The sequence below is a fragment of the Scyliorhinus canicula genome, chromosome 18 (genome assembly GCF_902713615.1).
Source record: "Scyliorhinus canicula chromosome 18, sScyCan1.1, whole genome shotgun sequence".
Classification (NCBI taxonomy): Eukaryota; Metazoa; Chordata; class Chondrichthyes; order Carcharhiniformes; family Scyliorhinidae; genus Scyliorhinus; species Scyliorhinus canicula.
The window spans coordinates 109,893,954-109,907,927 of record NC_052163.1 but is presented as its reverse complement, the minus strand read 5'-3'; positions in this window follow the sequence as shown (position 1 = coordinate 109,907,927).

The following is a 13,974-nucleotide window of genomic DNA, read 5'->3' as shown; positions in this document are numbered from 1 at the left end:
ATAAACAGTGACTCTGTACAGTTACACAGTGAGTGATCCTCACCCTGAATAAATAGTGACTCTGTACAGTTACACAGTGAGTGATCCTTACCCTGAATAAACAGGGACTCTGTACAGTTACACAGTGAGTGATCCTCACACTGAATAAACAGTCACTCTGTACAGTTACAGTGAGTGATCCTCACCCTGAATAAACAGTGACTCTGTACAGTTACACAGTGAGTGAACCTCACCCTGAATAAACAGTGACTCTGTACAGTTATGATGTGGAGATGCCGGCGTTGGACTGGGGTGAGCACAGTAAGACGTCTTACAACACCAGGTTAAAGTCCAACAGGTTTGAATCAAACCTGTTGGACTTTAACCTGGAGTTGTAAGACTTCTTACTCTGTACAGTTACACAGTGAGTGATCCTCACCCTGAATAAACAGTGACTCTGTACAGTTACACGGTGACGGATCCTTACCCTGAATACACAGTGACTCTGTACAGTTACACAGTGAGTGATCCTTACCCTGAATAAACAGTGACTCTGTACAGTTACACAGTGAGTGATCCTCACACTGAATAAACAGTCACTCTGTACAGTTACAGTGAGTGATCCTCACCCTGAATAAACAGTGACTCTGTACAGTTACAGTGAATGATCCTTACCCTGAATAAACAGTCACTCTGTACAGTTACACAGTGAGTGATCCTCACACTGAATAAACAGTGACTCTGTACAGTTATGATGTGGAGATGCCGGCGTTGGACTGGGGTGAGCACAGTAAGACGTCTTACAACACCAGGTTAAAGTCCAACAGGTTTGAATCAAACCTGTTGGACTTTAACCTGGTGTTGTAAGACTTCTTACTCTGTACAGTTACACAGTGAGTGATCCTCACCCTGAATAAACAGTGACTCTGTACAGTTACACGGTGACGGATCCTTACCCTGAATACACAGTGACTCTGTACAGTTACACAGTGAGTGATCCTTACCCTGAATAAACAGCGACTCTGTACAGTTACACAGTGAGTGATCCTTACCCTGAATAAACAGTGACTCTGTACAGTTACACAGTGACCCTTACCGTGAATAAAGAGTGACTCTGTGCAGTTACACAGTGAGTGATCCTCACCCTGAATAAAGAGTGACTGTACAGTTACACAGTGAGTGATCCTCACCCTGAATAAACAGTGACTCTGTACAGTTACACAGTGAGTGACCCTTACTCTGAATAAACAGTGACTCTGTACAGTTACACAGTGAGTGATGCTTACCCTGAATAAACAGTGACTCTGTACAGTTACACAGTGAGTGAACCTCACCCTGAATAAACAGTGACTATACAGTTACACAGTGTGTGATCCTTATTCAAATAAAATGTGACTTTGTACAGTTACACAGTGAGTGATCTGACCCTGAATAAACAGTGACTCTACTGTTACACAGTGAGTGATTCTTACCCTGAATAAACAGTGAATCTGTACAGTTACACAGAGAGTGATCCTCACCCTGAATAAACAATGACTCTGTACCGTTACACAGCGAGTGATCCTCACCCTGAATAAACAGTGACTCTGTACAGTTACACAGTGAGTGACCCTCACCCTGAATAAACAGTGACTCTGTACAGTTACACAGTGAGTGACCCTTACTCTGAATAAACAGTGATCCTGTACAGTTACACACACTCTGAATAAACAGTGACTCTGTACAGTGACTCTGTACAGTTACACAGTGAGTGACCCTTACTCTGAATAAACAATGACTTTGTACAGTTACACAGTGAGTGATCCTCACCCTGAATAAACAGTGACTCTGTACAGTTACACAGTGAGTGATCCTCACCCTGAATAAACAGTGACTCTGTGCAGTTACAGTGAGTGACCCGTACCCTGATCAAACATTTACTCTTAACAATTTAGCTACAGTTAGAGTACTTTCTGATAAATAATGAGTAGGTAGGAACTTTGGAGGAGCAATGAAACTTAAAGCTCTCTATGCTTTAGGTACTGAAAAATAATAGGAATGTGTAAAGAATGTGGGGAAATAAAATTAATTAAATGGTAACATTTGAAAGGGGCTGCAGGAAGAGTGGCTTAGGTTTTGCAACATATTCCCGTCTCTTGGTGACTCTCACTTTGATTATGCTGCTGGAGTCGCTGCTTTCCCAGCCTGCCCTGTTCCCCTACCCTGCACATCTGAGCTCTCTTTCCACTATCCTACTCTCTTCAGCAAGCACCCAGCAGTCATCTTTAATTCAAGTTTATACATAGAACATACAGTGCAGAAGGAGGCCATCCGGCCCATCGAGTCTGCACCGACCCACTTAAGCCCTCACTTCCACCCTCTCCCCGTAACCCAATAACCCCACCTAACTAAGGGCAATTTATCATGGCCAATCCACCTAACCTGCACGTCTTTGGACTGTGGGAGGAAAACGGAGCACCCGGAGGAAACCCACTCAGACACGGGGAGAACGTGCAAACTCCGCACAGACAGTGACCCGGCGGGGAATTGAACCTGGGACCCTGGTGCTGTGAAGCCACAGTGCTATCCACTTGTGCTACTTTGCTGCTCACAGCTAGGTAGATTCCTGGCTTGAGCATGTTCGGCTCAGTCTCCGAGTTTGTGGTTCTCGTCTCCAGACAAAACTTGTGCAGAATGGGGAAGTTTGGTGGTTTGCAAGGGACTGCTGCCTGCTGGTATATTCGCTTCAGGAAGTTAAGCTGCAGATTTCAGTTTCCCCACTGTGTCTTACACAATCCACTTCCCTCCAGATAAACCTGTTTGTCGACACATTTCACATTTCCAGAGTTTGCAACTTTGTTAGTCTTGATCTTCAGATTTTGGCGCGAGGCTGTTTAAAACTCATTTAATTCAGTCCCAATCAATCCCCAACCACCCACCCGCCCCCTCCAATAAAACCTTTTCCTTATTACCACAGTACCCACCTCCCACACACACACTGCCTCCCACACACACACTGCCTCCCACACACACACTGCCACCCAAAGAACAAAGTACAGTACAGCACAGGAAGAGGCCCTTCGGCCCTCCAAGCCTGCACCCACCATGCTGCCCGTCCAAACTAAAATCTTCTTCACTTCCGGGGTTCGTATCCCTCTATTCCCATCCTATTCATGTATTTGGCAAGACGCCCCTTAAATGTCACTATTGTCCCTGCTTCCACCACCTCCTCCGGCAGCGTCTTCCAGGCACTCACTACCCTCTGCAAGTAAAAATTTCCCTCGCACATCTCCTCCAAACTTTGTCCCTCGACCGTTAACCTATGTTTCTTGGTAATTGACTCTTCCACACTGGGAAAAAGCTTCTGACTATCCACTCTGTCCATGCCCCTCAAAATTTTGTGGACCTCTATCAGGTCGTCCCTCAACCTCCGATGTACCAGTGAGAACAAACCGAGATTTTATCCAACTTCTCCTCAGAGCTAATGCCCTCCATACCAGGCAACTTGCTGGTAAACCTCTTCTGTACCCTCTCCAAAGCCTCCACATCCTTCTGGTAGTGTGGCGACCAGAATGTGTTCCAAGTGTGGCCCAACTAAGGCTCTATACAGCTGCAGGAAGTCTTGCCAATTTTTATACTCAATGCTGGAATCTGAAACCAAAAACTGGCTTTGACAAAGGTCACCTGGACTCAAAACATCAGCTGTTTTCTCTCCCTACAGATGCTGCCAGACCTGCTAAGATTTTCCACCATTTTCTCTTTGGTTTCAGATTCCAGCATCGGCAATAATTTGCTTTTATACTCAATGCCCCGGCCGATGAAGGCAAGCATGCCATATGCCTTCTTGACTACCTTCTCCACCTGTGTTGCCCCTTTCAGTGACCTGTGGACCTGTACATCCAGATTCCTCTGCCTGTCAATACTCAGAAGGGTTCTGCCATTTGCTGTATATTTCCCATCTGTATTAGACTTTCCAAAATGAATTACCTCACATTTGTCCAAATTAAACTCCATCTGCCATCTCTCCGCCCAAGTCTCCAACCAAGCTGTATCCTCTGACAGCATCCTCACCGCTATCCGCAGTTCCACTAACCTTTGGGTCATTTGTAAACTTACTAATCAGACCAGTTACATTTTCCTCCAAATCATTTATATATACTCTAAACAGCAAAGGTCCCAGCATTGATCTCTGCGGAACATCACTAGTCACAGCCCTCTATTCAGAAACGCACCCTTCCATTGCTACTCTCTGTCTTCTATGACCGATCTAGTTCTGTAAATCCATCTTGCCAGCTCACCTCTGATCCCATGTGACTTCACCTTCTGTACCAATCTGCCATGAGGGACTTTGTCAAAGGCTTTCCTTAAGTCCATATAGACCACATCCACTGTCCTACCCTCATCAATCACCATCGTCACTTCCTCGAAAAACTCAATCAAGTTGTTGAGGCACGATCTCCCCTTCACAAAACCATGTTGCTACTTGTTAATGGGCTGGTTTAGCTCACAAGGCTAAATCGCTGGCTTTTAAAGCAGACCAAGCAGGCCAGCAGCACGGTTCGATTCCCGTACCAGCCTCCCCGGACAGGCGCCGGAATGTGGCGACTAGGGGCTTTTCACAGTAACTTCATTGAAGCCTACTCGTGACAATAAGCGATTTTCATTCATTTCATTTCATTTTCATTTAATGCGTCCCTTTGCTTCCAAATGGGAGTAAATCCTGTCTCGAAGAATCCTCTCCACCAATTTCCCTACCACTGACGTAAGCCTCACCGGCCTGTAATTACTGTATTATCCTTGCTACCCTTCTTAAACAAAGGAACAACATTGTCTACTCTCCAGTCCTCTGGGACCTCACCTGTAGACAGTGAGGATACAAAGATTTCTGTCAATGTCCCAGAAATGTCCTCCCCTCCCACACAAACTAACCACTCGCACACACACTACCCCTTCAAATACACCACAGCCACACACACACACTATCCCCCCACACATAGACACAACCGCCCACCCCACACACACAAACTACCCTCCCACACACACACACACACACACTATCCCCCCAAATATAGACACAACCGCCCACCCCACACACACAAACTACCCTCCCACACACACACACACACACTATCCCCCCACACATAGACACAACCGCCCACCCCACACACACAAACTACCCTCCCACACACACACACACACACACTATCCCCCCACACATAGACACAACCGCCCACCCCACACACACAAACTACCCTCCCACACACACATACACACACAATACTTCCCCCCACACACACACTATACCCCCCACACACACATTTTCCCCACACACACACAATACTCTCCCCACACACAAACTAACCCCCACACACACAAACACACACAATACCCCACACACACAATACTCCCCCATACACAAACTACCTCCCCCCACACACACAAACACACATACTACCCTCCCCCACACACACACACACTAACCCCCCACAAATACACTAACCCCCCCACACACACTAACCCCGCCCACACACACTAAACCCCCCACACACACTAACCCCCCTGACACACACACACTACCCCCACACACACTACCCCCCCCCACACACACACAATTACGCCGCCCAGACACACATTACCCCCACACACACACACATTACCCTCCACACACACACATTACCCCCCACACACACATTACCCCCACACACACACACATTACCCTCCACACACACACATTACCCCCCACACACACACACACTGCCCACCCCCACACACACACACTAACCCCCCCCACACACACTAACGCCCCACACCCACACACACTAACGCCCCACACACACTGACGCCCCACACACACACACACACTAACCCCCCCACATACACACTATACCCCACACACACATTCCCCCCACACACACACAATACTCCCCCCCACACACAAACTACCTCCCCCCACACACACAAACACATACACTACCCTCCCACACACACACACACACTAGCCCCCCCCACACACACTAAACCCCCCACACACACACTAACCCCCCTGACACACACACTACCCCCACACACACTACCCCCCCACACACACACACTAACCCCCTCAGACACTACCCCCCCCCACACACACACATTACCCCCACACACACTACCCCCCCACACACACACAATTACGCCGCCCACACACACATTACCCCCCACACACACATTACCCCCCGCACACACACATTACCCCACACACACACACACTACCCACCCCCACACACACACTAACCCCCCCCACACACACACTAACGCCCCACACACACTAACGCCACACACACACACACACTAACCCCCTCAGACACACACTACCCCCCCCACACACACACATTACCCCCACACACATTCCCCCGAACACATAATACCCCCCCACATACACACTAACGCCCCACACACACTAACGCCCCACACACACACACTAACCCTCCCAGACACACACTACCCCCCCCACACACACACACATTACCCCCACACACACTACCCCCCACACACACATTACCCCCCCCACACACACACACTAACCCGCCCCCACACACTCCCCCCGAACACACAATACCCCCCACACACACACTACCCTCCCTCACACACTAACCCCCCCCCCACACCACACACTACCCCCCACACACACATTACCCCCCCACACACAGACACTACCCCCCCCACACACACCCCCAAACACACAATACCCCCCCCACACACTCTAACCCCCACACACACTAACCCCCCACACACACTACCCCCACACACACACTACCTCCCACACACACACCAACCCTCCCACACACTCTAACCCTCCCACACACACTAACCCTCCACACACACTACCCCTCCACACACACACTACCCTCCCACACACTCTAACCCTCCCACACACTCTAACCCTCCCACACACTCTAACCCTCCCACACACACTACCCCCCCCACACACACTACCCCCCCACACACACTACCCCCCACACACACTACCACCCCCCACACACACACTAACCCCCCACACAGACTAACCCTCCCACACACACTAACCCCCCCCCCACACACACACACTACCCCCACACACACATTGCCCCCCACACTACCCCCCACACACACTACACCTACCCCCACACACACACACTACCCCCCACACCACCACTACCCCCCACACACACATTACCCCCCCCCCACACACACACTACCCCCAACACACACATTACCCCCCACACACACACTAACCCCACACACACTAACCCCGACACCCACACACACACTACTCCCCCACACACACTACCCCCCCCACATACACACACACTACCCCCCCACACACACTACCCCACCACATACACACACTACCCCCCCACACACACATTACCCCCCCCCCACACACACTGCCCCCACACACAGACTATCCCCGACACACACACTACCCCCACACAAACACACACTACCCCCCCACACACACACACACTACCCCCCACACAAACATACACTACCCCCCACACACACTAACCCCCACACACACTAATCCCCTCAGACACACACTACCCCCCACACACACATTACCCCCACACACACCCCCCGAACACACAATACCCCCCACATACACACTAACGCCCCACACACACTAACGCCCCACACACACACACTAACCCCCCCAGACACACACTACCCCCCCCACACACACACATTGCCCCCACACACACTACCCCCACACACACATTACCCCCCACACACACACACTACCCCCCCACACACTCCCCCTGAACACACAATACTCCCCCACACACTAACCCCCCACACACACTAACCCCCCCCACACACACACTACCCCCCACACACACTAACCCCCCCCCACACACACACTAACCCCCACACACACTAACCCCCCCCCCCCCACATACACACACTACCCCCACACACTCCCCCTGAACACACAATACCTCCCCACACACACTACCCTCCCTCACACACTAACCCCCCCCACACACACACTACCCCCCACACACACATTACCCCCCCACACACAGACACTACCCCCCCCCACACACACCCCCCAAACACACAATACCCCCCCACACACTCTAACCCCCCACACACACTAACCCCCCCACACACACTACCCCCCCACACACACCTCCCAAACACACAATACCCCCCCACACACTCTAACCCCCACACACACTAACCCTCCCACACACTAACCCTCCCACACACTCTAACCCTCCCCACACTAACCCTCCCACACACACTACCCCCCCACACACACTACCCCCCCCACACACACTACCCCCCACACACACTACACCCCCCACACACACACCTACCCCCCACACACACTACCCCCCCACACACACTAACCCTCCCACACAGACTAACCCTCCCACACACACTAACCCCCCCCACACACACACTACCCCCACACACACATTGCCCCCCACACTACCCCCCCCCCCCACACACACACACACACTACCTCCACACACACACACACTACCCCCCACACACACACTACCCCCCACACACACATTACCCCCCCCCCACACACACACTACCCCCAACACACACATTACCCCCCACACACACACACTACCCCACACACACTAACCCCGACACCCCACACACACACTATCCCCCCACACACACACTACCCCCCCCCCACATACACACACACTACCCCCCCACACACACTACCCCACCACATACACACACTACCCCCCCACACACACATTACCCCCCCCCACACACACTGCCCCCACACACAGACTATCCCCGACACACACACTACCCCACACAAACACACACTACCCCCCACACACACACACACTACCCCCACAACAAACACACACTACCCCCCACACACACTAACCCCCACACACACTAACCCCGACACCCACACACACACTACTCCCCCACACACACACTACCCCCCCCACATACACACACACTACCCCCCCACAAACACTACCCCACCACATACACACACTACCCCCCCACACACACATTACCCCCCCACACACCCTGCCCCCACACACGACTATCCCCGACACACACACACTACCCCACACAAACACACACTACCCCCCCACACACACACACTACCCCCCACACAAACACACACTACCCCCCACACACACTAACCCCCACACACACTAATCCCCTCAGACACACACTACCCCCCCACACACACATTACCCCCACACACACCCCCCGAACACACAATACCCCCCACATACACACTAACGCCCCACACACACACACTAACCCCCCAGACACACACTACCCCCCACACACACACATTACCCCCCCACACACTACCTCCACACACACATTACCCCCCACACACACACACTACCCCACACACTCCCCCTGAACACACAATACCCCCCCACACACTAACCCCCACACACACTAACCCCCCCACACACACACTACCCCCCACACACACTAACCCCCCCCCCACACACACACTAACCCCCCACACACACTAACCCCCCCCCCCCACATGCACGCACTACCCCCACACACTCCCCCTGAACACACAATACCTCCCCACACACACTACCCTCCCTCACACACTAACCCCCCCACACACACACTACCCCCCACACACACATTACCCCCCCACACACAGACACTACCCCCCCCACACACACACCCCAAACACACAATACCCCCCACACACTCTAACCCCCCACACACACTAACCCCCCCCACACACACTACCCCCCCCACACACCCCCCAAACACACAATACCCCCCCCACACACTCTAACCCCCCACACACACTAACCCTCCCACACACTAACCCTCCCACACACTCTAACCCTCCCACACACTCTAACCCTCCCCACACACACTACCCCCCACACACACTACCCCCCCCACACACACTACCCCCACACACACTACACCCCCCACACACACACACACTATCCCCCACACACACATTACCCCCCACACACACACTCCCCCCCCACACACACATTACCCCCCCACACACACACTACCACCCCCCACACACACACTACCCCCCCCCACATACACACACACTACCCCCCCACACACCACACTACCCCACCACACACACACACACTACCCCCCACACACACATTACCCCCCCACACACACTACCCCCACACACAGACTAACCCCGACACACACACTACCCCACACAAACACACACTACCCCACCCCACACACTAACCCCCACACACACTAACCCCCCACACATACACACTAACCCCACACACTACTCCCCCACACACTACCCCCCACACACACACACTACCCCCCTACACACACTAACCCCCCCACACACACACTAACCCCCAGACACACACTACCCCCCACACACACACACACATTACCCCCACACACACACACATTACCCCCACACACATTCCCCCCGAACACACACTACCCCCCACACACACATAAACCACCCCCTCACACACAACCCGCCCCAGACACACACTCTCCCCCACACACACTCTCCCCACAAACAATCCCCCCAACAGAAACACACTCCCCCGCACACATGCACACGCACTGCCACCCAACACACACACTAACCCCCACACACGCACACTACTCACCTCCAGACACACACTCCCCCCCAACACACACAAACTACCCCACCACACACTCCCCCACACATTACCCTCCCTCACACATTACCCTACCCACACACTATCACCCCCCACACAAACACTCTCCCCCCCCCCACACACACTCCCTCCCAGACACACACTACTCCTCTCACACACACTAGCCCCCCCACACACACACTACCTCCCACACAAACACCCCCCCACACACACAGTACCCCCCCCAGACACACTCACTAACCCCCCCACTACACAGTACCTCCCACACACACAACCCCCTACACACACACAACACCCCCACACACTACCCCCCCCACCCACACACTACCCCCCCACCCACACACACACTACCCCTCCCCCCCACACACTCACCCCACACACATTACCCCACCCACACACACTATCCCCGAACTTCCCACACAAACACATTACCCAGCCCACACACACACTCCCCCCACACACACTACCCCCCACACAAACGCTCCCCACACACACAGTACCCCCCCCCAGACACCCTGACTAACCCCCCCACACACACAGTACCTCCCACACACACAACCCCCCTCACACACACACAACCGACCCACACACACACAACACTCTCACACACTACCCCCCCCCCCACCAACACACTATCCCCCCCACCCACACACTACCCCCCCCACCCTCAAACACACTACCCCTCCCCCACACACACTCACCCCCACACACATTACCCCACCCACACACACTATCCCCGAACCCCCCACACAAACACATTACCCAGCCCACACACACACTCCCCCACACACACTCCCCCCACACACAACACGCTCCCCCCTCACACACACAACCCCCCCCACCAACACACTACCCCCCCCACCTACACACAACCCCCCCACCCACACACACACTACCCCTCCCCCACACACACTCACCCCACACACATTGCCCCACCCACACACACTATCCCCGAACTCCCCACACAAACACATTACCCCAGCCCACACACACACTCCCCACACACACTCCCCCCACACAAACACGCTCCCCCCTCACACACACTACCCCCCCACCAACACACTATCCCCCCCACCCACACACTACCCCCCACCCACACACACACTACCCCTCCCCCACACACACTCACCCCACACACATTACCCCACCCACACACACTATCCCCAAACTCCCCACACAAACACATTACCCAGCCCACACACACACTCCCCCCACACACACTACCCCCCACACAAACACTCCCCCCACACACACAGTACCCCCCAGACACCCTGACTAACCCCCCCACACACACAGTACCTCCCACACACACAACCCCCCTCACACACACACAACCGACCCACACACACACAACACTCCCACACACTACCCCCCCCCACCAACACACTATCCCCCCACCCACACACACACTACCCCTCCCCCACACACACTCACCCCACACACATTACCCCACCCACACACACTATCCCCGAACACCCCACACAAACACATTACCCAGTCCCACACACACACTCCCCCCTCACACACACTACCCCCCCCACACACACACACACTACCCCCCTCACACACACACTAACTAACCCCCCCCACACACACACTAACCCCCACACACACACTAACCCCCCCCACACACTAACCCCCCCCCCCCCTAACCCCCCCCCACACACACACTACCCCCCCCCCCCCCGCCCCCACACACACACTCCCCCCCGAACACACACTACCCCTGTAGCCACCTGGGGTGGCCACGTCCCGATTTAAAAATGGACACTTGCAAAGAGTAAAGGAAAAATTGGACAGCTAGGAAAACAAGCAGGTGCAAGGTTTGCCTGTGGATTGGAGTTTGCAGCTCCCAGCCAAAACCGATACTACAAGTCATTAGCATAGTAATGAGCTATCTCCGGGGACAAAAGAGAAACATTTAAACAATCGGTACCAGGGCAGACTCCCCGGCGCCAGTGGAAACTAAAACAAAGGCAGGCCAACGGTTACCTAGAGCCCACCCAGTGATCAAGCAACGACCCCGTTATTGGAGAAATCAATACAAATGATTAGGACATTGTCTAATTAATTGTGGCCAAGTTCAAGGACCGTCCAAAAGGGCACGAAGCCCCTTTGGGGTATAAAGAGGAGTCCCCAAAGACAGATCGCTCTCTTCTTCTTCACCTTCATCTTGGCCTTGGCTCTCAGCGACGAGAGGCCGCCAAGCACCAGCCAAGTAAGTCTAAGGTCAACGCACGCTACGAGATAGGCGCTCCTAGCTACTATTCTATACCAGTTCGATGCCAGCAGCCTCAGAACCGGACAACGGCCATTGTTTCTCTGAGTGAGTGGGCGCCCGAAGCTAAGTATAGGCTTTTAGTAGCAGTTGTAGTTTAGTGAGTAGAGTTTGTACATGAGTACAATTGACTGTGTGTGTAAATAAATGTGCATTGATTTCAAACTTACTAACTGGTGTATCGAGTCATTGATCAGTATTCGGTTTTGAACCTTGTGCCGGTATCAGAAAGATACTTGGCGACTCTTGAGCAAACGTAATTAAAACAGAGCAAATTAAGGAGAGCATAATGAGCAACATTTACTGGCGACATCTGATGGGACCCGACTTAGAAGTGGCCCCACCACTCCGAGAGAACCCAAAATTTGAATTTGAAATCCAATTGGCAACAGAAAAAACCACAAGTGTTTAAGCAATACTGATCAAGCCTCCAGAATTCGGAAGTGTGTTAATGCATATGTACTAACAGGGATATAAGCCTGATAGACTTTGTTGCGTAAATCTGTCGGGAGTTTTGTAGGCCGGAAATTAGCGTAAGCCGTACCCGTGTCTACAACACTGCTTTATCACCCCCTGTTCCAAATTCAGTAGAGAACGCAGAGATAGAGAAAAGATGGCAATGAAGGCAATGGAACGTCTCATGAACCCCCAGGAATTTGAGGTCGCAGCGACCAGTAGAGTAGGACAGTGTCCCCTTTGGGAAGAGGAAATTAGGAAATACCTCAAAGGGAAAGGATGGCCCCTTTGGAGTGAATTCTGCGCTAATGAGGAAACAGGTCCTGGGAGTATAGGACATACTTGGTGGGAGAACCTGACAGAGATCCACAAGAAGAGCTTGGGAAAAGCTCGCAAGCCGATGGCAATCGTGTCCTGTTGGCACAATTGCGAGGCACAGAGGAGGTCATTCGGACGCTCCATAGAGAGATAGAGGAGAGAGATAGAACCAGTGAAGTAGACGTGAGTGAGTTAGAGAAGGAGAATAAAGAGTTGAGAGAGAAGCTAGCAGCAAAGGACAGAGAGATGGATGATGCCAAGAGGGCACACCAGTCTTGTCTTGCGCACTTAAGTAGCTTCCAGACGTAGTACGATAAGGCCTACCAGGACACACAACGTGCG